Source organism: Misgurnus anguillicaudatus, chromosome 18 (assembly GCF_027580225.2).
Source record: "Misgurnus anguillicaudatus chromosome 18, ASM2758022v2, whole genome shotgun sequence".
NCBI lineage: Eukaryota > Metazoa > Chordata > Actinopteri > Cypriniformes > Cobitidae > Misgurnus > Misgurnus anguillicaudatus.
In genome coordinates, this window is record NC_073354.2 from 26,416,721 (window position 1) to 26,444,574 (window position 27,854).

General features: G+C 37.5%; 1 protein-coding gene across 1 annotated transcript in view; it reads left to right on the plus strand.

Annotated features, from left to right (window-relative positions):
• Positions 1 to 20,968: 20,968 nt before the first annotated feature.
• vsnl1a (visinin-like 1a) overlaps positions 20,969 to 27,854 on the plus strand; it is a 47,254-nt gene continuing 40,368 nt past the window's right edge. The window contains exon 1 of the mRNA XM_055186487.2: positions 20,969 to 21,267. The gene's annotated coding sequence lies outside the window, so the exon portion shown is untranslated. The remainder of the gene's footprint in view (positions 21,268 to 27,854) is intronic.

The window sequence follows — 27,854 nt, forward strand, 5'->3', positions numbered from 1 at the left end:
ACTGAGGTGGCTGGTTGCTGAAACCACGCCCACCTAGCTTGACTCTAGTGACAGCCGTGGCAGTTCACCCCTCACTCCAGTGGCCACGCCCTTAATTATGCAGAACTTTAAGCCTTAATATAATTTAAACGGATGAGTTCCAAAAAAGAGTTAACCCCCCTCACAGTTGTCATGAAGGGCAAAATTAGCAATACAGACCAAAAACACTTTTTGTACCAGGCTGTAAACATATTATTTTCTACTGTAAAGTTGGGCTGTAAAGACAATCCAACATTAAAGTAGTCGTGAGCCAGTGGAAGTTATTTCTCAGCATTCAGTTTAGTCACCGGTGTGAATGTTATTTAACAGCCTCTCCTGGCATTTTTTTTAAATTACCATACATAACTACAAGTGTTTCGTTGCCATGGCTACACAGGATGATAAAAGGGATTGCCTCAGGTTTGTCCTTGTGGAAAACTCCAAATACGTCATGTTTAGCACACGAATGTGGGCTCACTGCAATCACTTGATAAATGTCGCTGTACAAGAAATCAGTATATGGCATTTTGAACGCCATTCATGCATTATTAAAACAGAGTTACTCACTGAGATGCATTTATTAAAGGAATAGTCTACTCATTTTCAATATTAAAATATGTTATTACCTTAACTCGCATGAAAAGTCCGCTCCCCTTCTCACTCTCATAATGGGAGAGGGAGGGTGTTACTGCGCCGAGTCGAAGTACTCCCAAAAGTGCTATTACGCCATAAAATATAGTTCCTCTTTTAAATCCGCTTAGAAAAGCGCTATGTTTTATTTTGTACCACCAAACTTGCTCGTATAACTACTCGTCTTAAATAGGAAAAACGTTGATGTGTTTGGTCGCTTCTAACTTTGTCTCTAAATGGTACCATTGAATGAATGGGGCTAAGCTAAATGCTATCGAAGCGTCGCAGCGCGCTCCAGCGCTTACGTGGACGCACACAGATGACAGAGGGATGTATCAACAATTCTTAGTTAAGGTCATAACATATTTTATTATTGAAAATGAGTAGACTATTCCTTTAAAGAAAAAAGTGAAATATCAACGAGTTAATACATTTTCTGCAATGCACATTCTCAGAAAATAAAGTACAAAGGCTGTCACGTGATGGTACCCTTTTAAACAGTCCTAATATGTACATTAAGGTATAGATTTGTATTCATTTCGTTGTTATATATAGTATATTTGAGGTACTTATATGCACTATTTGTTTCATTTATATGGGGCGATTTCCCAGACGGGGCTCATACTAGTCCTAGACTAAAATGCATGTTTGAGGTGCCTTCATTTAAAAAACACCACAGACATATCCTAACATATATCAGTGCTGTTGTTTTGTCTCAAGATGCACATCAGTATTGTTTTTTGTAAGGTTTGCTTGTAAAAACTACTTAAACGTTCCTAGTTCTGGATTAATATAAACTCTGTCCGGGAAACTGCCCCTATGAATTCACAAATGATTAATCTGCTTTTGTTTTCCCGCAGACATAAAGTTTAAAAGCCCTAACTTCGATTTAAAGGTCCATAAAAAAGCGCAGTGAGCCGAAAATAGCCTCAAACTACTTTTAAACCAGTTTATTTGCTCCTTCTCGTGTAACCAAGCCAAAGTAATGTAATGACAGCACAACCCAAGCTTGACTTCTGCTTCATTTTCTATATACTGTAATTGATCGGCTTTAAGCCCAAAGCCCTCTCTGAATCCAATATATTATACATTGCTGTTGGACTGCAGACTAAGAGTGGCCAGGAGAAACAGCTCCTACTGGACACTTATCTCACCCAACCTCTTCCAACAGACCTCTGGGATGGGAATGAGCTAAAATTTTAATGAAGGCGTGCTGTGCGTGCGTAATGCTTCAAGCTTGAGATGAAGACTAAAGGAGTTTTGCCTTGAGTGTGTGGTTTTGCATATAGCTAACTCTGACTATTATAAAACAAGCAACTAAAAGTGACAACAAATCATTATCATTTTACAGGTATTATTTATGCTATTATAGCAACATTACACACTAACTAGGGTTTAAAAAATGGGATCATGAACAATGTGACCTTTAAAGACCCTTTATTTTCATTTACTGTAATAAGTAAATGAACCTGTGGTCTATCCTCGCTGTGACAGAGTCTTGGTCTCTGTCACTCATGTTATTTGTGAGGGGAGTGATAATGCTAATTATGAATATGATGCATTCACAGGATATTGCTGCCATGGCACTTAGCTGGCAGTGTGGACAGGTGGCATCTCATGAATATTCATTGGTCAGCCTTCATTCCCTGACAGCACCGGTGTGACACCACAGGAAAGTAAGCAAATGCTTTTGGAGAATGTGATGCATGGTCTGTTACCATAGCAATGGATAATTTAATACACATTTTTATGTATGTCTGCATGTGATATTTTGTCTAACTCAGTAATCCTTTACTATCTTGTTCAAGAGCTTACAGTTACCTACTATACCTCTGAATTTCACTTTTTCTGTTAGAACCCAAGATTATGTATTTAGGGAGAAAAGACAATAATTTGTCCAGCCTATGATGTATATAAAGAAAAAAAAGATTTTTAAGGTTGGTGAGTAACCCAACATGATGAATATAATGGTGTTTATCTCCAGAAGGATGCAAAAAAGTGTGGTACGCATTGAGTATAGACAGCGCACATCAACAATTTGACCCACACCCACTGAGGTCACTAAACAAGCGAAAACATGTTTCATGCTCTGATGCCAGCCAATGTTTCCAGGTGCCAGAAATGTTTACTTTGCATCAACTGCTGTAAAGAGAAAATATTAAAGAAATCTGGGTTTGACATACACTAGTTAACAGCGCAGTTCATAAATGTGACAGCCTGTCAAAACCCAGCTAATGTAATTTATTGTGACATAGGCCAAATGTTTTCTGCATAAAATCAATAACATTCTGTGAAAATATAACCTTGATATCTTTAAAGTGGTATTTCACAAGACTTTTTAAAATGTAAAATCTTATGCATCTTAAAGGAATAGTCTACTCATTTTCAATATTAAAATATGTTATTACCTTAACTAAGAACTGTTGATACATCCCTCTATCATCTGTGTGCGTGCACGTAAGCGCTGGAGCGCGCTGCGACGCTTCGATAGCATTTAGCTTAGCCCCATTCATTCAATGGTACCATTTAGAGATAAAGTTAGAAGTGACCAAACACATCAACGTTTTTCCTATTTAAGACGAGTAGTTATACGAGCAAGTTTGGTGGTACAAAATAAAACGTAGCGCTTTTCTAAGCGGATTTAAAAGAGGAACTATATTTTATGGCGTAATAGCACTTTTGGGAGTACTTTGACTCGGCGCAGTAACACCCTCCCTCTCCCATTATGAGAGTGAGAAGGGGAGCAGACTTTTCAGGCGAGTCGAAGTACTCCCAAAAGTGCTATTACGCCATAAAATATAGTTCCTCTTTTAAATCTGCTTTTGTACCTTTATTTCTGACAGTGTATAGCACTTAAACATGGAAAAAGTCTAATTTATATGATATATCCCCTTTAAAGGTGCAGTGTGTAATTTTTAGAAGGATCTCTTGACAGAATATGATCAGGAGTGTATAAAGACCTTTCGTAATGAACCGTTATGTTTTTATTACCTTAGAATGAGACGTTTTTATCTACATACACCGAGGGTCCCCTTACATGGAAGTCGCCATTTTGGGCCGCCATATTTCTACAGAAGTCCTTAACGGACAAACTCTTTTACTAAGTTGTCTCCGACGATGATATGTTTGTCAGGGGTGGCTATCATAGCTTCTCTATGTGTTTCAAAAGCGAGGGGTGAACAATGGACTGAGCCGTTGGTTGCAATTCGCAACCTCACCACTAGATGCCGCTAAAATGTACACACTGCACCTTTAATATTGAATGAGTAAGATTATATCAAAGATTAAAATTAATGTGAAATCAATGATTGGAATCAAACTTAATCTGAAGATAATCTAAGTATTACATTAACCTGGATTTTACTTCATTTTTCTAAATTTTAAGGGTCACATAAGATCTATCGACCCTTACTTCTGATGCTTATACATAAATCTCTTTATATATGTTCTCAGTTTATGTTGCTACTGCTAGACATCCTTTTGGTGCCCACCATCATTTGCACAGTGAACATGATTCCCTTGTAGCATACACAAGACTTTTCGAAGAGGTCCATGGCTACGTTTTTTGTATTAGGGATGATAATTAAAATCCAAAGACTGCAAATGAATTAGGGTGGCCATTCGTGCCAGTTCCGCCGGACACGTCCCGAACATGTTTTTGGGTTCGTTCTCTCGCGTTGGTCGACCGCATACGTCATCAAGGTTTAATATTTCGGGTTTAATTTCAGAAAAGGAACCGTTACATTTCAAGGTAAGAATGAAACTACAATGCTTGTATGTCTTAAAAGAAATAAATCTTAATTAATGTATTTTAACTAAAATGTGAGAACCTCGATGATGTATGCGGTCGACCAATGCGACTTCTGGAGAATGAACACGAAAACATGTTCGGGACGTGTCCGGCAGAACTGGCACGAATGGCCACCCTAAAATAAATAGACCCTTGTTTAGGCAAAATACGTTTTTTTTTGTTTTTGGCCAATTAAAACATTTAGTAATGCCCTAGCAACTGCCTATTAAAACCTCACCAATGCCCTTGTATCACCATCACCCCTGCATCCCAGAGGTGTAAAGTACTCGAGTAAATGTACTTCGTTACTGTACTTAAGTATTTTTTGGGGCTACTTTGTACTTGTACTGAGTATCAAAAATATAGGCAACTTTTACTCTCTACTCAATTACATTTTTGATTGGGTATTTGTACTCTTTACTCCACTACATTTGAAATGACACTTAACGTTACTCGCTACATTGTTTATTCGTCAAATAAAAACGAGACGAAAGTGTCAGAGGGTGATGATGGATAGAATCTGTGGTCGCGAGGTTACACGCACACACACAACTGAGGGACTTCATTTGGCGCTGCGCAGAGCAAACGTATGAAATCAAAGTACTGAGAGAGCGAATCAAATGCATATGGAGAAGTCTGGTCTCGCGGTACTTTGATGTCAAACGCTGAATGGCTTGCGTTGAGCCACCGTAGCGGGACATCTGCGTGCTGCGTATGTCATAAACTGTAGAGAAAAGTTCGCGTCTGGTCTGAGAGAAGAGATAAAGAGCAAACATATGGATGCATATCACATTTGCTTCTGTCAAGGGACCCTTTGTTAAACATGTGATGCTACAATCAAAACAAAAGTGATGCGCGATTGCAGGAGGGTCATCCCGCAACTCAAATGCAAGCACAAATGTTTATATACTCTGACGCTACTGTATCAGCTAACCTGAGCTGGTTACATAACTTGATATAACTTACTATATAAGCCCAAATAAACCAGCGAGGTCCTGTACTGATTGCCCGAGTAACTTAAGTACATTATAAGATTGATAATAAGTGTACAATTTCACTGTCCTCACATTTAATCAAGTATGCTGTAATGTATTTACTGTAAAGAGGGATGCATGACGGAAGAAATGTAGTGCACTTAATGTGAGATAGTGGTGTTACGTACTACATGTGTTTACAATTAATCTTTCAAATGAACAACTTCACGTTTTTAATATGCATTATCATATTTCTGTTAGTGTAATTTTATTTTACAGGAATTTTTTAAATATTAAAATTATATCTTTTTTAGGATAGGCCTATATAAGAATATTTGGTAGTGTTAACAAGATTTTAATAAAGTATTAGTAATTGTTGAAATTAACATTAACAAAGATGAATAAATGCTGTATAAGTGCAGTTCATTATTAGTTCATGTTGAGTAATGTAGCTAACTAATGTTAACTAATGAACCTTATTGTAAAGTGTTACCATATATTTATATCACAAAGTTAGGCTATATATTTTTCAGCATGGCACATTCAAGTACACAATGACACTAGACTAAAATTAAATGGGTTTAAATTAAATTGAATGTAGATTTCTAGACTAAAATCTCATGGCATTTAGTTGAATAAAATTAGACTTAAACTAAATCAATTCAGATGACAAAAATATGACTAAAACTTAATTCAATTTTTGTCAAAAGACTATGACTATGTTTAATCTGTGTATGTTCTGCCAGGTCAAAATTTTGAGGAGTGTGATTTCTTTTGTATCTTAGGAGATAAAACCTCATAAATAAACTTTCTTAGTTTTCACTGCCCAGATCTACAATGTCTCTTTGTGTTGAGGACTAGTGCATCTTTGAGCCAACATTCAGTACGAGTAAACATACTTGAGTACTTTTAAATTGGGTTACTTTAATACTTTTACTCAAGTCGTATTGAAATTGGTAACTTGTAACTTGTAGTGGAGTAATTTTTACTGTAAGGAATTTGTACTTTTACTCAAGTATGGCTTTCAGCTACTCTTTACACCTCTGCTGCATCCCCATAAAGACATAGGGTGGCTTGTTTTATTTGGGTCTGTGTATTGAAGTCCTGTGTGGGACACCAAGCTATATCTTGTATCTGTGTCCTCCTAAATAGCCCCATATTTCTTTATTCACCCTACATTACCCCACTAATATACTTCACTCGATTGAGTGAATGAAAACAAATGAGTAAATTCAGAAACTTGAGCTCGCTGGAAACGTTGCAGTGTGGACGCCATCTTCCACCGAGGCGCAAATTAATTCAACGCAAGCTACGGTGGATATAGCGGTTAGTTGTAAATGTGCATCAGTTGTACACTGCACTCATTATTGCAGTGCATTGTGGGGTTGAATTAGTGCAAACAATAATGTCCACTATGATTTCGGTCACCACTAAAAATGTATGTTCCCTCAAATAGTGCTCTATGTAAGTAAAGCCATGTTTGCAATCTTCTTCATATCTCTTAGTGGTGAGTTTTGCCCCAGCAAGCATCAGTTACATTTTTCTTTACTTTTTTGTACTTTTCCAATACAAATTACAATCTTATTTTTGTGCTTAGTCATGCCATCATGCTTAACTGGCTCTTTTAAATGTGTTTTGCTGCATTGCAGTGCTGTTCGCCTTCATGCCGGTGACATACTGTAGAAGGGAGGGGAAATAATCTCTCACGACTTTCTTTCAGATCAGGAAACACACGCAGCCCTCCAGAGCTGAACTTCTTGCTGTAACTCTCTCCGTCTTCTGTGATAACAAGCTTTATGCATAAAACTTTATGCATATCTATTGTCTGTGATGTCAAGTTTATATAAATCTCTCACTTTCTCACCCACTCATGCACTGACTTGATTTGCCTTTCAACTGTTCTTAGTTTTGGTAGTTTTTTTCCTCTTTCCAGCAGACACTTTTTATTGTAAAAAAACAAAAAAACAGTGGGTTGCATTTGTCAAATATATCAAACAGGCATATGCACACATGTATATTTACATGAAATATAATTTTTATGCATTATTTTTATATTATCTGTGACAAGGTGTTACTAAGTTAAGACCAGCTGCTTTAATAAAGGAACAAATTACAGTACTGTATATTTCCCCAGGCCACTTCACTCCAGATCCATCATGTGCTGTCGTCACAGGAGTAAATACTGAAGTCAGCACTACACAGTGAAACAGGATTTGTAGAGAATTTGAATTACTTACAAATCAATATACATTCACAGCAATCTCACCTGCCGTACAAATAAATACACACAGTACATCACGCCTTCTGAGATCCATTTATAACTCACATGTATTGCAAGTGAATAAGCACCGGTGCCAACTGCAGATAAGCATTTATAGATTTAAGAATAAGAGAGACTTGGGGATTTTTCTTAGTTTTACAGTAAACACGTTACATAAATTAAAAAATTGTGTTTTAGCAATCTAATATGTGAAACATTTCTTTGATATTATATTGCGTATATGATTATAGCTATTAAAAAGCACATATTATACATATAATCCACTTTTACAAGGTGTTTGGAAATAAATGTATGTTGGCCGTGTCTGAACACAACGCATGAGCTCAGACAGGAAAAACTGTACTCTTTTACCTTCAATACATATAAACCAGCAATATTTGTTTACAATTATAATTAGTAGACATTTCAGGCTTTCTTTGGATATGTGTATCATGTTTGTGTGACGAGTATTCGCGGAGTTTCAATGGATTTTTGTAACGTGTTTAGAGAGACAGCTGGCGAGACAGAGATGTCCGAATGCGCACTCTGTTTATTTTCTTTATTTGACAAAAACACAAAAATTTGTTGTTATTGTGAATGTACACACATTAAAGAAGACCCTTTACAGTTTCAAATGATGTATAATAGAGGGGCAACCTTCCGATCTCTCTGATGAAGACAATATGGAAGTGACTTAAACTGCAATTCATCGACTGGCCGCTAGAGGCAGGCTCCAAAAGAGAGTCAATTCCTGTAGACCTCCATGTTAAAATGTCCAACTTTACAGGGTGTTTTTTTTGTAACTCATCGTTAACGATTGTTAAATCGTTACATCGTTTCAGCAACCAGTCACCTTAGCTTCACCCACGTCCCGCCTCCTCACCCATTTTCGGATATCCGTGAGTGATGCGCGGCTAAGATGGTGACTGCAGGCACCGCCTTCTTTAAGCTTCAAAAACGATCTTCAGAAAACTATGGGTGACGTCACAAACACTACGTCCATCTTTTTTTACAGTCTTTTTTTAAGTTGATTCTGCTTTGATGAGGAGAAAACACGTCAAAAAGTGGCGTCGCGTTTTTGGACCCCAATGTGTTAATTACCATTCAAGCAAAGCAGTCTCATTAGACATGCTGTTTTGATTTTCTTGTTAATGTGACATCACACTGATTAAGCCCAGCCCACTGCCACTGACTGACTGGTTAATTTTACCCAAAAGCTTTACTAAATGTGTTCGTTGGCACGTTTTAGCGTTAATGTGGCTAAAGATATTATTGTTTTAGACTGTATTCACATCAGATATATTTGTAACCGAAGAGAGTAAGGGTAGTAACTCATTTGCATTTAAAGTTACACACATAAAAACAGCGTTTTTGCTCCTCCCACCCAAATAGGGGCATTTTGGACATGCTATAACAAATGATCTGTAGGGTATTTTAAGCTGAAACTTCACACCCACATTCTGAGACTTACATCTTGTAAAAATGGGCATAACATGTGCCCTTTAATATTTTGTTTACCCCGTGTAGTATAGCATATCATATAAATACAGTATTGTTCAAAATAATAGCAGTACAATGTGACTAACCAGAATAATCAAGGTTTTTAGTATATTTTTTTATTGCTACGTGGCAAACAAGTTACCAGTAGGTTCAGTAGATTCTCAGAAAACAAATGAGACCCAGCATTCATGATATGCACGCTCTTAAGGCTGTGCAATTGGGCAATTAGTTGAATTAGTTGAAAGGGGTGTGTTCAAAAAAATAGCAGTGTGGCATTCAATCACTGAGGTCATAAATTTTGTGAAGAAACAGGTGTGAATCAGGTGGCCCCCTATTTAAGGATGAAGCCAACACTTGTTGAACATGCATTTGAAAGCTGAGGAAAATGGGTCGTTCAAGACATTGTTCAGAAGAACAGCGTACTTTGATTAAAAAGTTGATTGGAGAGGGGAAAACCTATAAAGAGGTGCCAAAAATGATAGGCTGTTCAGCTAAAATGATCTCCTATGCTTTAAAATGGAGAGCAAAACCAGAGAGACGTGGAAGAAAATGGAAGACAACCATCAAAATGGATAGAAGAATAACCAGAATGGCAAAGGCTCAGCCAATGATCACCTCCAGGATGATCAAAGACAGTCTGGAGTTACCTGGAAGTACTGTGACAGTTAGAAGACGTCTGTGTGAAGCTAATCTATTTTCAAGAATCCCCCGCAAAGTCCCTCTGTTAAAAAAAGGCATGTGCAGAAGAGGTTACAATTTGCTAAAGAACACATCAACTGGCCTAAAGAGAAATGGAGGAACATTTTGTGGACTGATGAGAGTAAAATTGTTCTTTTTAGGTCCAAGGGCCACAGGCAGTTTGTGAGACGCCCCCAAACTCTGAATTCAAGCCACAGTACACAGTGAAGACAGTGAAGCATGGAGGTGCAAGCATCATGATATGGGCATGTTTCTCCTACTGGTGTTGGGCCTATTTATCGCATACCAGGGATCATGGATCAGTTTGCATATGTTAAAATACTTGAAGAGGTCATGTTGCCCTATGCTGAAGAGGACATGCCCTTGAAATGGTTGTTTCAACAAGACAATGACCCAAAACACACTAGTAAACGGGCAAAGTCTTGGTTCCAAACCAACAAAATTAATGTTATGGAGTGCCCAGCCCAATCTCCAGACCTTAATCCAATTGAGAACTTGTGGGGTGATATCAAAAATGCTGTAAAACCAAGAAGTGTGAATGAATTGTGGAATGTTGTTAAAGAATCATGGAGTGGAATAACAGCTGAGAGGTGCCACAAGTTGGTTGACTCCATGCCACACAGATGTCAAGCAGTTTTAAAAAACTGTGGTCATACAACCAAATATTAGTTTAGTGATTCACAGGATTGCTAAATCCCAGAAAAAAAAAACATGTTTGTACAAAATAGTTCTGAGTTTGTACAGTCAAAGGTAGACACTGCTATTTTTTTGAACACACCCCTTTCAACTAATTGCCCAATTGCACAGCCTTAAGAGCGTGCATATCATGAATGCTGGGTCTTGTTTGTTTTCTGAGAATCTACTGAACCTACTGGTAACTTGTTTGCCACGTAGCAATAAAAAATATACTAAAAACCTTGATTATTCTGGTTAGTCACATTGTACTGCTATTATTTTGAACAATACTGTATAAGAGCTGTATACTTTCTCTAAAGCAAACAGCATCACCGATTCGCATCTGACCCCTCTGATGTAATCTCATCCTGAAAACAAGAGATCATTTCATTAATGTGTCTTTATTTGTTTAAATATATTAGATTCAGGTAAAAGAGCAACAGAGCCTTCACATGTATTAAAATGATGTATTACATTGTTGGATTGTTTTCAGTGAATCTCTTCAGGTCACAGCTTAGAATTGTTTTAAAATCATTACCGCATCCATTTTTGATTAAATGAATGATGTGATTGAGAGACGTTTCCCCTGAGATAAACTTCATCTGATAATGTCACATGATAGCCTACAGGTGATTTATGTGGCGATCTGATATCATTACAAGTCTTACACACTGCCAACCAATCAGAGTTCAGGTAAAGCTTTCAAATGTCATATAAAACCGCACATATATTTTTTAATATGTGTATCTTGTGTATGATGTATATGTTACACTGTATGCCAGGTTTAGTTCCTATTCATTGAAGGTACGGCCTGGCTCTGGGCCCTGCGTGGGGCCAAAATCAACAGCCTTTTACGAGAAACGACACGGACACATCTGGCTTATAGACACTCACATTACCTATCCATTTTGTGTTTACGATAAAAGCCTGAGCACATTTACAACAGTAAGGCTTGGCTGCTCAGTGAAGGCATTCATTACTCTTAGACCATTTCGTTTTCTACCAAACATCATAAACAAGAACACAAATAAATTATAGTATCTATTAAAAAGTATAATTATGCTGATGCATTCATTAAGTGTGCTTGATTGTTTATCTTAGAAAGAGAAATTAATAGTTCACCACAAAATGAAAATTTTCTCTCAGTATTTATTTACCCTCATGTCATCATCTTATAAGAGAGCTAAAGTAAAAGTAACCCAAATGACTCCAGTGGATAATTTATGCAGTTGATAACAAACAGATCCGTGCTGTAAATTCAAATGGCGGCACATTCATAACTTCACATCTCACTAGTCTGGTTCTTCCGTCTTGTTACTCATACTGTACAATATGTGTTTCATCACAATACACTTACTGTAACATGACATACACTCACCTAAAGGATTATTAGGAACACCATACTAATACTGTGTTTGACCACCTTTCACCTTCAGAACTGCCTTAATTCTAAGTGGCATTGATTCAACAAGGTGCTGAAAGCATTCTTAGAAATGTTGGCCAATATTGATAGGATAGCATCTTGCAGTTGATGAAGATTTGTGGGATGCACATCCAGGGCACGAAGCTCCCATTCCACCATATCCCAAAGATGCTCTATTGGGTTGAGATCTGGTGACTGTGGGGCCATTTTAGTACAGTGAACTCATTGTCATGTTCGAGAAACCAATTTGAAATGATTTGAGCTTTGTGACATGGTGCATTATCCTGCTGGAAGTAGCCATCAGAGGATGAGTGCATGGTGGTAATAAAGGGATGTACATGGTCAGAAACAATGCTCAGGTAGGCTGTGGCATTTAAACGATACCCAATTGGCACTAAAGTGTGCCAAGAAAACATCCCCCACACCATTACACCACCACCACCACCAGCCTACAGAGTGGTAACAAGGCATAATGGTTCAATGCTCTCATTCTGTTTATGTCAAATTCTGACTCTTCCATCTGAATGTCTCAACAGAAATGAAGACTCATCAGACCAGGTAACATTTTTCCAGTCTTCAACTGTCCAATTTTGTCTTTTTCCTATTTGTAGTGGAGATGAGTGGTACCCGGTGGGGTCTTCTGCTGTTGTAGCCCATCCGCCTCAAGGTTGTGCGTGTTGTGGCTTCACAAATGCTTTGCTGCATACCTCGGTTGTAACGAGTGGTTATTTCGGTCAAAGTTGCTCTTCTATCAGCTTGAATCAGTCGGCCCATTCTACTCTGACCTCTAGCATCAACAAGCCTTTTTGACCTACAGGACTCCCGCATACAGGATGTTTTTTTTTTCTTTTAACACCATTCTTTGTAAACCCTAGAAATGGTTGTGCGTGAAAATCCCATTAAGTGAGCAGATTGTGAAATACTCAGACTGGCCCATCTGGCACCAACAACCATGCCATGTCAAAATTGCATAAATCACCTTTTTTTCCCATTCTGACATTGAGTGTGGAGTTCAGAAGATCGTCTTGACCAGGACCACACCCCTAAATGCATTGAAGCAACTGCCATGTGATTGGTTGATTAGATATTGCATTAATGAGAAATTGAACATGTGTTCCTAATAATCCTTTAGGTGAATGTAACTGGGATAGCACGAAAGTAAGAAATTTATGAGTAAATTTTGGTTTCAGGAAAATTTCTTTATTACCATCATAAATCTATTTCATGGCTTCATTTTTATCATCTTTTGGAACAGAGTGTCCAGAATAGTCTTTAATGCTTTTTTCTTTTGTGCTCTTCAGAAAAAGCATTTTACATTTTTGGAGCATCATTATGTTGAGAATTATCATTTTTTGGCGAACCATCCCTTTAATTTAGTATTTGAAAGACTCGACTGAAATGGAACATTTTGCCTTCATGGTAATTGCAGAGGTCTAAAGTTGCAAACGTACAATTATCTGACTCCCACATAGTATGCATTAGCTGTGATCGTAGGTTGCTGTTACGGCTTGATTCATTATTACAAATTATGTTGTGTTACATGATCTTTTGTTGAGTTGTTGAGTTACCTGCACAAAACTCAATTTTTTTCAATATCTCTGATTTGATTAATCATGTGCAATTCATATTAAGTTGAAAGAGAGGTTTAGGTTATGTTTGCCTCCATATAGCAGATCATCTAACAGCCGCAACAAGCAGTGATCCAGCAGACCCCAGCCAACAAAAAAAGGCATTATTATCGCATTATGAATTGTTGTGCTTCTTTCATAATGTTGGTTTATTATTGATATCCTTTGTAATATTTCTAACCCACATTAAATAATAACTCTGTCTCATTATATCGACAAATGAATCATACGAAGACCCATCTGCGTGCAGAACGGCTCATAAGGTTTTGAAAACTTCAAAAGGATATAGATACCTTCTGGCTCACCGGGGAACTTTGATGTCTCCACGTCCCATCAGCGATGTGTCCCTTTCATGTTACAGAGGCGGTTTATTGATTTTAGATGAACTAAATGAGACCATTAATAGAATCAGGACTGCATGCTCCCTGAGAATTAGCAGGGGTTGAATCACTGAATATCACCAACACCCTGGCACAGCATTACTGTAATAATAGCATGTGGACACTCAGCAAATAATAGAAAGTACATTTTTTTATATTATGCAATGCATAAAACCTTGATGGCAAATGATGACGCACACAGAGATACGTGTCTTTTGCAATGGTCCTATTTATTTGAATGTAAGGCTGCTGTTGGTATTAATGAGATGGTGTGAATTGAATTTCCAGAATACATCTGGTCAGAAAAGGCAATGGTGCGCTCTAACAAAAATGGAAATGACATGCTGTGCATTTCAGTAAATGTGAAGCAATTACGAGACAAACTTGCAATGATGCTAAAACACTGTCTCGCATGTTGACCCTAAATGCCTTTACATAAATAGCAAGTTTCATGTTGCTGCTTCCATCTAATGAGTGTTTTGCCAATTGAATTTCTTAGTGGCCGCTTTTTAATGATACACAACATTAGGATGATGCACTACAAAGAATCTAGTAAGCTAAAGAAAGTCTAAATGGAGCAGCTTTGAGGAACCTTATAGTCCTTGAAACATTTGCAGGGCAGATATAGCGTATTTAACACAATAATGATGTTATTGTGCACCGGGGAAGAGGCTGCATGTGGATATTGTTTCATGGTTTAGCTCCATTGATTGCCAAAGTGGAGTCATTTTACCAATATTCCCCTCTGAATCATAACATTGTGTTGAAATGGTCCCTTGTGGTCTCCGAGCTGTGTTGTGCATGTTGTGGTGTTGATTGTTGCGGTGGCCCTGCATTATTCTCACTGTGGATACAGAACTATAAATAGGCTACCTAATGAAAACTTTTCTCATCTTTAATATTTTAGTATTAAAACATGTCCTGAATGAATATGACCTTTTGATTGATTTATTTGTTGATTTATTTTAAGTTAGTGTGGGGCATATTGAGTGGCCCCTGCCCCTTTTAAAATAGTCAATAGTGTTTACCTCGACTCAGATGAGAAGTCAAAAGGCAGAATGATGTCATAAAAATCATTGATCCTTATTGGCGGAAGTGACAGACTATATGTTCTGAATGCTTGGTATCTTCTAAATTAAAATTTTGAAGCACACTACTACACTCACCTAAAGGATTATTAGGAACACCATAGTAATACTGTGTTTAACCCCCTTTCACCTTTAGAACTGCCTTAACTCTATGTGGCATTGATTCAACAAGGTGCTGAAAGCATTCTTTAGAAATGTTGGCCCATATTTTGATAGGATAGCAACTTGCCAACTTGCCAACTTCAGGGCACGAAGCTCCTGTTCCTGTTCAATTTTTTTCAATATCTCTGATTTCCCATATCCAATTGGCACTAAGGGGCCTAAAGTGTGGCAAGAAAACTTCACCCACACTATCACACTACCAGCCTGCACTGTGATAACAAGGCATTCTTGATCCATGTTCTCATTCTGTTTATGCCAAATTCTGACTCTACCATCTGAATGTCTCAAAAGAAATCGAGAATCATCAGACCAGGCAACATTTTTCCAGTCTTCAACTGTCAAATTTTGGTGAGCTTGTGCAAATTGTAGCCTCATTTTCCTATTTGTAGTGGAAATGAGTGGTCCCTGGTCGGGTCTTCTGCTGTTGTAGCCCATCCGCCTCAAGGTTGTGCGTGTTGTGGCTTCACAAATGCTTTGCTGCATACCTCGGTTGTAACAAGTGGTTATTTCAGTCAAAGTTGCTCTTCTATCAGCTTAAATCAGTCGGCCCATTCTACTTTTTTCGCCCACAGGACTGCCGCATACTGGATGTTTTTCCCTTTTCACACCTTTCTTTGTAAGCCCTAGAAATGGTTGTGTGTGAAAATCCCAGTAACTGAGCAGATTGTGAAACACTCAGACCGGCTTAAATCATCTTTATTTGCCCTTCTGCCATTCAATTTGGTGTTCAAGAGATTGTCTTGACCAGGACCACACCCCTAAATGCATTGAAGCAACTGCCACATAATTGGTTGAGTAGATAATTGCATTAATGAGAAATTGAACAGATGTTCTTAATAATCCTTTAGGTGAGTGAATATATATATATATATATAGGATGGCATTAAGACTATAATATTAATAAAAGCCAAAAAGCTTTAATTTGGAATCCATGGAGGCTTGAAACATACTTACTAACATTCATATTTCTACAAAATTGGGACATTCCCTGTTCCAAATACTAAGAAATTTTAATTTATGTTTTACTATTGGTCTCATCATCTCATCTTTGTTACATGTGTCATATAACATATAGCAATAGATTTTCCTTTTTAAAGTGACAATGAAATGGAAGTAGCGATTATTTCTGTCGTGATGTATATCAGAGTGTAACAGTTTCTGAAATGTAAAAAGGTAGGTCAGGACTTGTATTTGTCAATCGAGAACTGATTGGATCTTTAGAAGTTGGGTCATGTTGCTAATTTCTGCCATGCTTTCCCAGGCCACGCCCTCTTGTCATTCATTTTGAGGAGGGGAGGAGATTAGCTTTTTTGATTAAAGATGATGAGGGTACATTAATTTATAAAGCTCACAGATAAGTAATTTGTAACAAATACCACAATATTCCAAAAGAAATAAAAGTATTTCACTTATATTTCATTGGGTAAGTTTACATGCAACCAAATAATCTGTTTATTATCCTATTGAAAAGCCTTTATGTAAACACCATAATGAATATGATTAAGGTCGATCGAATGCAAATTTTGATCATATTGAAAGGGGTAGTGTAGTCCGATCTGTGATCCGATCATCTGGAGAAAAGTACGCATGTAAACGCATGCATCGTAGTATTTTCTAAATCAAATGCAAAAATATCTTGTGCACGATTGTGCTTAGTTCACGTTTTATATTCATCTCTTATTTATGTATCGCATTTTTTCATCACAGAAACATGAAATAGCAAGGCAATGGCAACACGCATTATTAAGGTAATGGGGTCATTCTGTACATTCTGCAGGGTTCTTGTGTACATTCATGCATAAAGCAATAAAAAGCATTGTGCCTTTCGAAAATTTTGTTTTCTTTGCCTACATTTGAAAACTTCTTAAGAACATGTTTTTTTCAACTCAGCTTTGACTTTTTATCCAGAGGTGACGTGTGAACTCGTCAAGAAATGCTGTGTGCAACTTTGCCAAGTCATTTAAACTGTTTTGGCGAGTTGATTTTTTCTGCAGGTTAAAGATCAAAGGATTTGTTTATTGATTATTGGTATTTGGGCTCTGAATATTCTTTGGGATGCTTTTGGGCTAGTTTTGAATGATTTTGATACACAAATCTGGCAACCCTGTCTGTGCATTTGTGCAGATGTTTGGTTTGGATTATGTACATGTAAACAAAAATTTTAATCAGATTACAATGTTTAGAGTGCATGCAAACTGTATTGTCGAAAACTGCAATCAGATTTAATTCAGTCGGATTGACAAAATTTGGTGCATGTAAACATAGCCAGTGTGACTTTAACCAAACAATACTATAATTGAAACGATAGTCCCTTAGGAATTCCCCTATAGGTTAAGTGCCTGACTTAAAAAGCACAATGGTGATAGTTAAAATTGCTTCACAATAACCTATGGTCGCCCTCTTCTTTTGGCCAACACTGTAACCTTTAACCTAAGAATAATAAGACACACAATGACTCCTCCTTGCACAATGGCTCTCCTCCAGGCATTGTCCATTGTCAATGTTAAGCGATACAAAGCAATAAAACTGTCATAGATATTGCTTATTTTCTCAGTATATCAGTATACCAACATAGTACTGTCTATATTTCTGCAGACCTGACCTGCAGGTTCGACGTCCTCCTCCTCCACACCAGCTGGGTTTGGATTAATCTCTGCTCCTTTACTGATGTCAAACCTCTCCACAGGTCACATGATAGGTCTCCTTCACATTTGTGTCACCATGTCCTCACAACAATTTACATTTTGAGGGAGTCATAAATCCTACAGGTTTTCAGCACCCTTTTTGGAACGAAAAATTTAATGTCAAATCTGAACCACAGAGGTCACGCTATCTATTTTCCTCTGCCCTTTCTGTTCCTTTGAGCTTTTGTTGTATCAGTATTCCCTCTTTGACTCATTTATTTATCTTGTTACAGCTGTCTTTGGAGACTGCGGACAAGCTACACGCTATTATGGTTGCAAAGCAGTCGTCAGATTTGATCGAAGCTGACATATTGTTATCTTGATCTGATTTGTCTATAATTCCCTCAGTGGCATGTCAAGAAACTCCTCTGAGGTCTGTCTATTTTTTGTACAATAGCGTTTGGCTGCTGTTACTATATATGCAAACCATTATGTTTGTGTGATATAAGCATTTATGTTATCTATTATGAAATATTCAACTTTAAATTACCAAAGCATAATGTTTAGCCCAACATATTGTTTTTTAATTCTGCTACCGCATTCATTTTCCTTATCACAAGTAATTTGACCCTTCCTTATTTGTGCAGTTGTTTTAATTTCATGCATTTTTTTACAGTGTACAAAAGCTGTCACTGGGATGGTTCCTTTTAAACATATAATATGGACCATTTAGGTACAAATATGTACCTTTGAAGTGCCAATATGTAGCTTTAAGGCAACATGCAACCCTCATGTACAAAAGTAAACTTTTTAAAAGGATACCGCCACAGATTTCTAGGAGTGTATTAGTATATTATCTTCACTAGCTGGTCACTGTTTCTCAGACCGAGGCCTTCAAAACAAATTTGTCGTTATTGTCCTGTCTGCATCAGATTTCTGTTGAAGGATCTTCATGCCATAAACAGCATGTGATTTGTGGTGGGGTGATGGGTGAGGTCCTGATAAGCCTTTGATTCATCCTCAGTGAGGATTCTGATTATAATTCGTTACTCCTGCCAAACAAACCCGCACACCAGTTCTTTACTTTTACTGTACGCATTCAACAGCAATCAGTTTTAAAGCTTCGTGATTTACTGAGCCACTGGTGTTTGATGTGATTGAATGAGAAGTCTTTGGCCGTCTTCATGTACTGATGTTCAGATAATGTACGAAGTCTATTTGTCTAGCTACTGGCACAATAGCTGCGATTTGTGGCATGATTCTTTAATAATCAGGAGCTGTGCTTCGTTTTCTGCCAATAGAAACTGAATTTATTAGCGGGTGTTAGTACAAAGGCTGTCATTCTGCTTAAACACCCTATTACATTCACTTATATTTTATATACTTATATTTTATACATTTTAAGAGACAAGTGGGTTTGGGAATACAAAAGAGCACATTGTAACAAGGTAATAAAGACATTTGCATGAAAGTAGAAGCAATAAATTAAATTCATGAATTTAAAGGAACATTAAATTTTTTTGGAAATATGTTCATTTTCCAGCTCCCAGTAAACATTTGAATCTTACTGTTTTGGAATCCATTCAGCCGATCCCCGGGTCTGGCGCCAGCACTTCTAGCACAGCTTAGCACAATCCATTGAATCTGATTTGACCATTAGCATCACGCTCAAAAATAATCAAAGAGTTTTGATATGTTTCCTATACTAAACTGGACCCTTCTGAAGATACATTGTGTACTCAGACAGACAGAAAAGTAAAAGTTGCGATTTTCTAGGCAGATATGCTAGGAACTACTCTCATTCTGGTGTAATAATCAAGGACTTTGTTGCTCTAACATGGCTGCAGCAGGTAGTGATATTACGCACTGCCTGAAAATAGTCCCCAAGGTTACTTTCAAAGGCAGGGGACTATTTTCGGGCAGTGCGTAATATCACTACGCCTGCTGCAGCCATACAGCAGCAAAGTCCTTGATTATTACGCCAGTTGGCGAGTATAGTTTCTAGCATATCTGCCTAAAAAAAATCGCTTTTAATTTTCTGTCAGTCTTAGTACACGATGTAACTACAGAAGGGTCAAGTTTTAAATATAGGAAAAATACAGAAAACCTTTGGTTAATTTTAAGCGCGATGCCAATAGTCTAATCAAATTCAATGTATCATGCCAAGCCATGCCAAAAGTGCCAGCGCCAGACCCAGAGATCAGCCGAATAGATTCCAAAACGGTAAGATTCCAATATTTAACTCTAGGGGAGCTGGAAAATTAGCATATTTTCAAAGAAGTGAAATGTCCCTTTAATTGTGAAACATCGAGATTTTACAATTGTATGTTAAATATTAAGTCACTAGGGCATTTTTAGCAATGTCTAAATGCCTTGTCTTTTTTAATGCACTCTCAGAAAAAAGGTACAAAAGTTGCTTTTAAAAAAGCCTACTTTGAGGTACCAATATACACCTTTCAAATACCAAAGCCTGCTTTTGGATATATAATGCCCAGTAACAGCTTTTGTAATTTCTTATACATTTATTTCTGACTTATGCATACACCTTGAATTCTAGCTATCCCCCTCAGGAGAAAACCTTTAACCTTTGTGTTGACCTCAGTAAACAAAACATCCTATATGTCTCATTGAATATGTGTGTAGAGTTTAATCACACTCTTTATTTAGAAAGTTGTCCTCAACTTGGCTTTAATGTTTGATGTGATTAATATTAATGTGTGGATCAGGAGAGGCAAACATTTGGATGTTACATTCTTATGACAGCATCCCATTACAAACAAGATGTCTAATCAGTCCAACATCCCTGCATTATTGTTGACCAAATAATGTTTGTGTGCACCCTGAGGTAATCTGGGCATGCGTTTGCACTAGCATACCTAATTAACATGTTAATGCAACCCACCATGAATATAACAAGGCCACATTAAAATGTTTTCAGGCAGTACAGGTACTTCGTTTTTCATATCAGAATAAATAATGTAGGGAAACTATAAATAATGAAGAAAAGTTAGATGTTTAAGCATAGAAAATATAAAACAATAAAATAAACATCGGATTAAAAAGACAAAAACGCGTCGCACAGACTCGTTGATGTCATTGTCTATCATAGCTGCTGGGATAGTGCTCGGTCAGAACGTGAACGCGCAATTTACGCACACACACCGAGGAGCTCACGGCACGCGCCACAGGCAGCGGAGCGCGAGAACACAAAGTGACGCTCAACTCTATTGTATCTCTACAGCGTCGCGTCACCTCGAGGGCTGCGCGTGGACCTTGTTCGCTGCGGTAATCGCTGCGTTTTCCCTGCGCGTCTCTCCTTTCACTCCAGAGAAAGCTCACCGCAGCTGTCAGCAGCTCGCGTCGCGTTTACCTTTCACAGACGCCCGGAGCAGGATCCGTCAGACCGCCTTTAATCGGTAAGCAGCCCTATGCTTACGTTAAATATGCGTACAAGCCTTAGAAAGTGATTTAAATGATTCATACCTGCAGCATTGCAATGCATTCATTATGACATTTGAGATGTGATGTGCATTGTGATTTCTGAGAATGCATGGATTTAGTAAAAGCTAAACAAACACCTGTACATTGGGAAATCACTTTTTTGCATGCTTTATGTAGAATTAATCAAAATATTTGTATATAATAATAATAATAATAATAATAATAATATAATAAGCTTCATGTTGTATCTGCATGCAATAATTTTCAAATGCCATCATGGGATGATAAAAATTCATTTATTTTTGTCCTGTTTATTACATATTTCTTCAACAAATTGTTATAGCATATTTAATATGTAAGTGATTATTATCTTGTTTATTGATTATAAAAAAATTGGTGACCAAGATGACATCCTTAAGACACAGTAATAAACTGTGATGTCTCTATGTGAAATTAATGTACATTATTTGACAATGGCACCAGGTCGACATCTCTCACACAGCTGCGTGGCGGGATGCGCACACCGTAAAAAATGTATGTGCTCGTTCACATGCTTGCACCTTCAATGTACATTAGAGCTATAGGTATACTACCATGCTATTGCATTGTGAGTTTGTTGCTTGGACAGTTCATACAAAAGATTTTTAATCTCTGGATAGATCATGGATGCAGACCAACTTAGGTACTTGTAATGTAAAAGTGTATTGTGAAATTTTTGTCACATGCCTGTTTCATGCAACCCACACATCTTACACTCTCAAGGTCATCTTATAAGTTAACAAAGTAAAATAAATGTTTTGTTATATAACGTGCCTGTCTGAGTAAGCTGCATGTGCTAAATCATTTGCTTGGATAAATTCACATGTGACATAATCTGTGTGCTCGTGTGTACATGAACACTGTTGTGATGAGTCGAGTCAGGGTTTAAAACGGCTCTTGATCCCAAGCTCAGTTTGCATAGTCATCATAACACATGTTAGTCAGCCCTTACATGACAAGAACGCTTGTGCAAGCGTAAGCATGTTTTTGTGGTACAAGAGCCCAATACATATAAAATACAATTTAAACACACTGCTATATAACGTGTACATCAGTACAATCTATCTGCATTACAGCAGTGCCGCGAAAAAAAAAGCAAAATCATTTTAAGAGATCGATTTAACCTGCACTGTGTAGTCACAAGGGACCGAGCTTTCTCTCTGGTCTCTTGTTGCAACCGAAATAGCACTGATGGAGGCTAAAAGGAAAATGGAGTGGACGGTTGCTTTTTATTTGGACAGGTTCCTTTTATAGCCTGCAGTGACCAAATCTTTTAAGCAGAATGTATAGCACTATTTCATGTATTGGTGGATCTTATTGTTCAGAATTAAACAATACAATATATATATTTTAAACCTATGCAATAGTGCTTTTTCATTAGTTTTACATTAAAGCTAGGCAAATTGAAAAGATAAATGTATAAAAACAATCTTAGTTTTGGCAAAGAAGTGTCTACAACCCATGAGACAAATGCTTCATTTTATATATATACAAAACCGTTGTCTACATTGCTCTCGAAACTGTATTTTTCTACATTCGTGATTTCCGTAGGTATTTCCGAGCGCTGTGCTGTTGTGTGGAAACATAAAAAGCCCTAACCGGTGGTCATGTAGACTTAAACAAGTTACTCCTTAGCGACTGCCAAAGCAGCTGATTTATGGCATCACTGCAGGGTTTCGAATAAGCGTTGCTCTGAATTGGACCAATAAGCAAATCAGTAAATCTGGGTTCCCCTGACGGAAATCTTGGAGACATGTGAAGTTTTGCCCAATCCTTCTGCTTTTGTGGCTTGACGGAAATCATGTAAATCTGTGAAACTGGGGGGCTCAGCTGGATAGGAATTCAATTACGGATGATGACGATCATTTAATTAGTTTGCTATCGTAAATCACATTGGCAAAGAGCGAGTCAGCTTTGTGTTATCACACATTCATAGTCAGTTTTGGTGCTCTTATTGTTACAATTATTTTTGGCATTCTGAATTTTCTTTGCTTTGGTTTTCATGGGTGGATCACTCATAAAGAAAGGTATTCCCCAAACACACAATGCAGTGCAGTCTGCAGATCAGGGAGGGGTTATATTTTCTCCATCGAAGGATCCATGATCTGAGCGTTGTTTATGTTGTAGTGTTACCTTGCTGAATAGTGACCTCTTTTTCACTGCATGTTTTGTGTTTTTTTTCTGCATCCATGACCTCACGATTGTCGTGTGGGTTGCAAGTACAAATCTCTATTTTAATGTATTTTTTTTAAACAAGACACTTTTGTGTGAGAAACTACATTAGCAGTCATTATATCATCAGATTCCTGCTCATCTGTCAGTCACAGACAGAGAATGAATTGTAATGGACTATGAAACACAATGTTCTTGCGTTTTTGTGCACGAAGGCTTTATGAATCTTATGAGCGCTCACCACAATGAATTAACAGCTGTAAAAAAAATTAAAAAGCAATAATTCATCTGCGTGACTGCAGTCAGTTTTTTTCCATTGTGTTCATTAATTTAGCAAAGATGTAACAGAAGGATTGGGTTTTTTCTGTGTCAAAAAATGTAAATGTCACGCTAAAGACCTTTTAGTGATTATGCTAATTGTGTTTGGTTTAATTAACTAATTGTCCTGACAGTTACGCACAGTTTGTGGAAGACGCCCATGTAGAGCTGTACGCTGTTCTTTTAGGCAGATGTGGGCACAATCGCTGCTTATACACAAAGGCACACAAACGTTAAAATAATGATGATAAGCTGAAATAGGGGATTTCAAGTAGGGGTCCTTTCTTGGGCACTGTGACGTATTTTTATTGACATAGTGTTTCACAGAACAAGCTTGAGGGGGTGTCTTATTTGCTCAGTGTTGAGACTAGGAATGACTTGAAATTACTACTGCAGGACATTATTTATTCTGGGCTCATAGCTTTGTATTACAGATGAGGAATACTAAATACAGTAGAAGCATTTTCACCGGTGGTCTCCGATTTTTGGAGCCCCCTGTGTTTATCACATTAAATACACCAAACCTTTTACTATTGATGTAATAAGACAGCATGGAACAGTGTAATCCTCAAAGACTCAATTATATTTATTAAACTACACAAATTACTTAGTTTAGCTGTGATATTAAATAATATTATTAATATTATTTTAACCTGCAGTAAAACATTACAGTCAGGCTGTGTAATAGGTACCAGTGGTTCCCAGTTTTATTCCTGTATATCAGTGGTTTCCACTCCTATCCCTATATATCAGTGGCTACTAGTCTCAGCCTCAGATGTCACACCCACAACCATAGGCTGCATATAGGGTTCCCACGGGTCCTTGAAAGTTTGTGTATCTGGGGGAAATAATTTAAGGCCCTGGGAAGTTGTTGAAAATATACATACATAGATACAGGTCATTGAAAGTGTTTGAATCTATTTTATGCAAGAAATTTTCTGGAGAATCCATATTATTTCCTGTGTAGTTTAGGATAATATCATAAAAATTTTAGACTTTTTAAGCACACGTGCTAAACTGTTTGCTTTAAATGCTTATATCTTCTGTATGCGAATGTTGATTCATACCAAAATGCTTTTTTGCATAGTTGTGTTTGACAAATGAAAACGTCTCGGGTTACGTATGTAACTGTTGATCCCTGAGAAGAGAACGAGACGCTGCGTCTCCCTTGCCATACTTCCTGAGTCCCTGTAAAGCTGTCTTTGGCAATATTTTAGATAGCAATATACTTCCTGACTCCCGCCTCACCCTGTTTTTATCGTTAAGCCTCACCATTGGTTGAATTTGATATACACATTCAGATGCACTTACCTCTGGAGGTGTCCCCAAAGTGTCACCGCAGTGACGCAGCGCAAGTTCCCTTGAAAGTAAACTGTAACAATGTATCTTAAAAGGTAACACAATGTAACCTTGCTCTCACTTGAAATGTGTCCCCACATTTCGTCCTTGATTTTGAGGATATTGGCTCTGGAAAGTCCTTGAAAGGTCCTTGAATTTGAAGTGAACTAAGGTGTGGGAACTCTGAGCATACCTATTTGGAAATGCTTCAGCAGCTTCGAAGCCGTCCTCTGATTGGCCGAATTATACAGGATTTCCAGGGGACATGTGTGTCGCGTTCTTTAAAGGTCCGCCTGGATACAACACAAAGCCGAAAAGCATGTGAGGTTCACGGCATAAAGTCTTTAAAAGATGTCATAAGAGTTTAGCTTGACAGAATTAGTGGAATCTAAAAAATCTATTTTTACATGTTGTTGCACACCAGTGTGTTATTGTGGAGACATTTCATCGCTCCTAAACATGAAGCGGCACAAAGCAAACATGATTGGTTGCCTAATGTGTCAGTCATGTGGCCTCTTGGGCAGTCCTTGGCCATTGTTTCCTGCCATGGTTTCCAGACCTTCAGCTATGCGAGACTAGTTGTCTACAGTATACTGTTCCTATAATGTTAGTGGTAATGTGCAAAAGTCTTACTGTGGTTTCACACCAGATGCGAGTTCAACATTTGCGCGAGTAGATTACATACAAAGTCAATGCAAAGACGCGATTAGATGCGTCCTCATGTGGGGCGATGCGATATGGGCGGCGCGTTTGCCGCGAAAACACATGCTATTCGTCTCAATGCGTCTCAAATATTCAACTCGAGCGAAATATTCGCATGGCACGAAGTTAAATCCCGCGAGTAATCTAGAGCGAGTACCGCGATGCCCCACGTTTGGTGTGTACGTAGCATTAGGCCACCACCACCAGACTTGTTGTTTTAGAAGTTTTAATGTCCATCCATATTTATTAATAGATTATTTATTATAATCTATTTTATTAAGATATTAACAGAAAATACAGGAAATGTGTACAAAAAAAAAAAATATATATATATATATATATATATATATATATATATATATATTAGGGGTGTAACGGTACGTGTATTCGAACCGGACCGTTTCGGTTCAGGGCTTTCGGCACGGTGCACATGTGCACCGAAAGGCCGAATGCATTTTGTGTGCGCCTGTGCGGAACATAATACGTGCGTTTCCGCACGAACATATTAAGTGGCGGAAGTCTCCGCGTTCAGCGCAAGTCTTCTGTCAAACATATAACATAATTCGGCCCGCAGAAAGATTTTTATTTACTTAGTTGTATATGCGTTTGATTATTGATGTAAACGTTTACGTGTCGTGTCTAAAAGCGCATGTTAAACGCGTGTCAACGCGCTGCTTTGTTCTTTCAAAAGTGCGTGAGAGGATGCGCGTCTTTCGTTGCTACGCATTCATGAGACGCGCTTTCTGTGACAGCGAGAATAAGGAATGCGTGATCAGATTTTTCATCTGCACATCACGTCAATCATATCATTGTGCCAATGCGATCAGCTGGTCGGGACAGAGAAGAGCTGTAACTCGGGGTTACTCAGCTGTCACTCAGCTGCGGAGGGGTTCGTTACAGCTTACATTGACGACACAAGCAAAGATTAGGAGAAACATGCAAAAGATCAAAGATGGCTAGGTATGCAACTCACTAATCTCAAAATGAGTGTATAATAAGTATATCATCATGTTGCTTGCTATGCAGTTACACATAGAGCAGTAATAATATTTTTATACAGAGATGGTACATAGCCAATTCAATACTGTGAGTTAAACAATCCAAAATAAATCAAAACAGAAAATTTTTGGTGGCAAAAATGTAGGCTAATAGTTCATAAATGTAATCAGGAATTGAATTTGTTAGTTCAAGGTTTTAGTAGAAAAAGTTTAAGAGAAGGTTAAGAAAAGAGTTACCTTCTGTTATAAAATAATGTAAAAAAAGAACTTTGCAGTAGTATTTTATTTATTATTTTTTCATTTTATATATATTCTGTATGTTATATTTTAATAAAAAGTGTTTAAAAAAGTGTAAACAAATTGTAAAAAAAAGTTTATAGTAATAAACAACCTGCAGTTTAATGTTTGCATTTCTCCCTTACTGTACCGAAAATGAACCGAACCGTGGCTTCAAAACCGGGGTTCGCACCGAACCGTGATTTTTGCGTACCGTTACACCCCTAATATATATATATATATATATATATATAGAGCTACATTTTTAGGCATCGTCTGTGTTTAGTGTGACCTCTCTTGGCACTAAACACATCTTGAGCGTTTTTGAGCCGAATTAAGTAAAAAGACTTTAAAATTAAAAATTAGGATTTAATTTTATTTAAGAGATCCTGAAGTATCCTGCTATTGAAGTGGAAAGGGAGTTTACAATAAAAACTTGACACATCAGTTTACATTTTTATACAGTTTTTAATACTATAGCCACATTTCCTGTATTTTCTGGATCTATTCTATTAAAGAGACAAGAATTATATCACTATAACATTGCAAAAACAACAAATCTAATACTGGCATGGTGGCCTAAGACTTTTGCACAGTACTGTATATCTATATATCAGTGGTTCCCAATCCTATCCCCATATATCAGTGGTTCCCAATCCTATCTCTATATATCAGTGGTTCCCAATCCTATCTCTATATATCAGTGGTTTTAAGTCCTA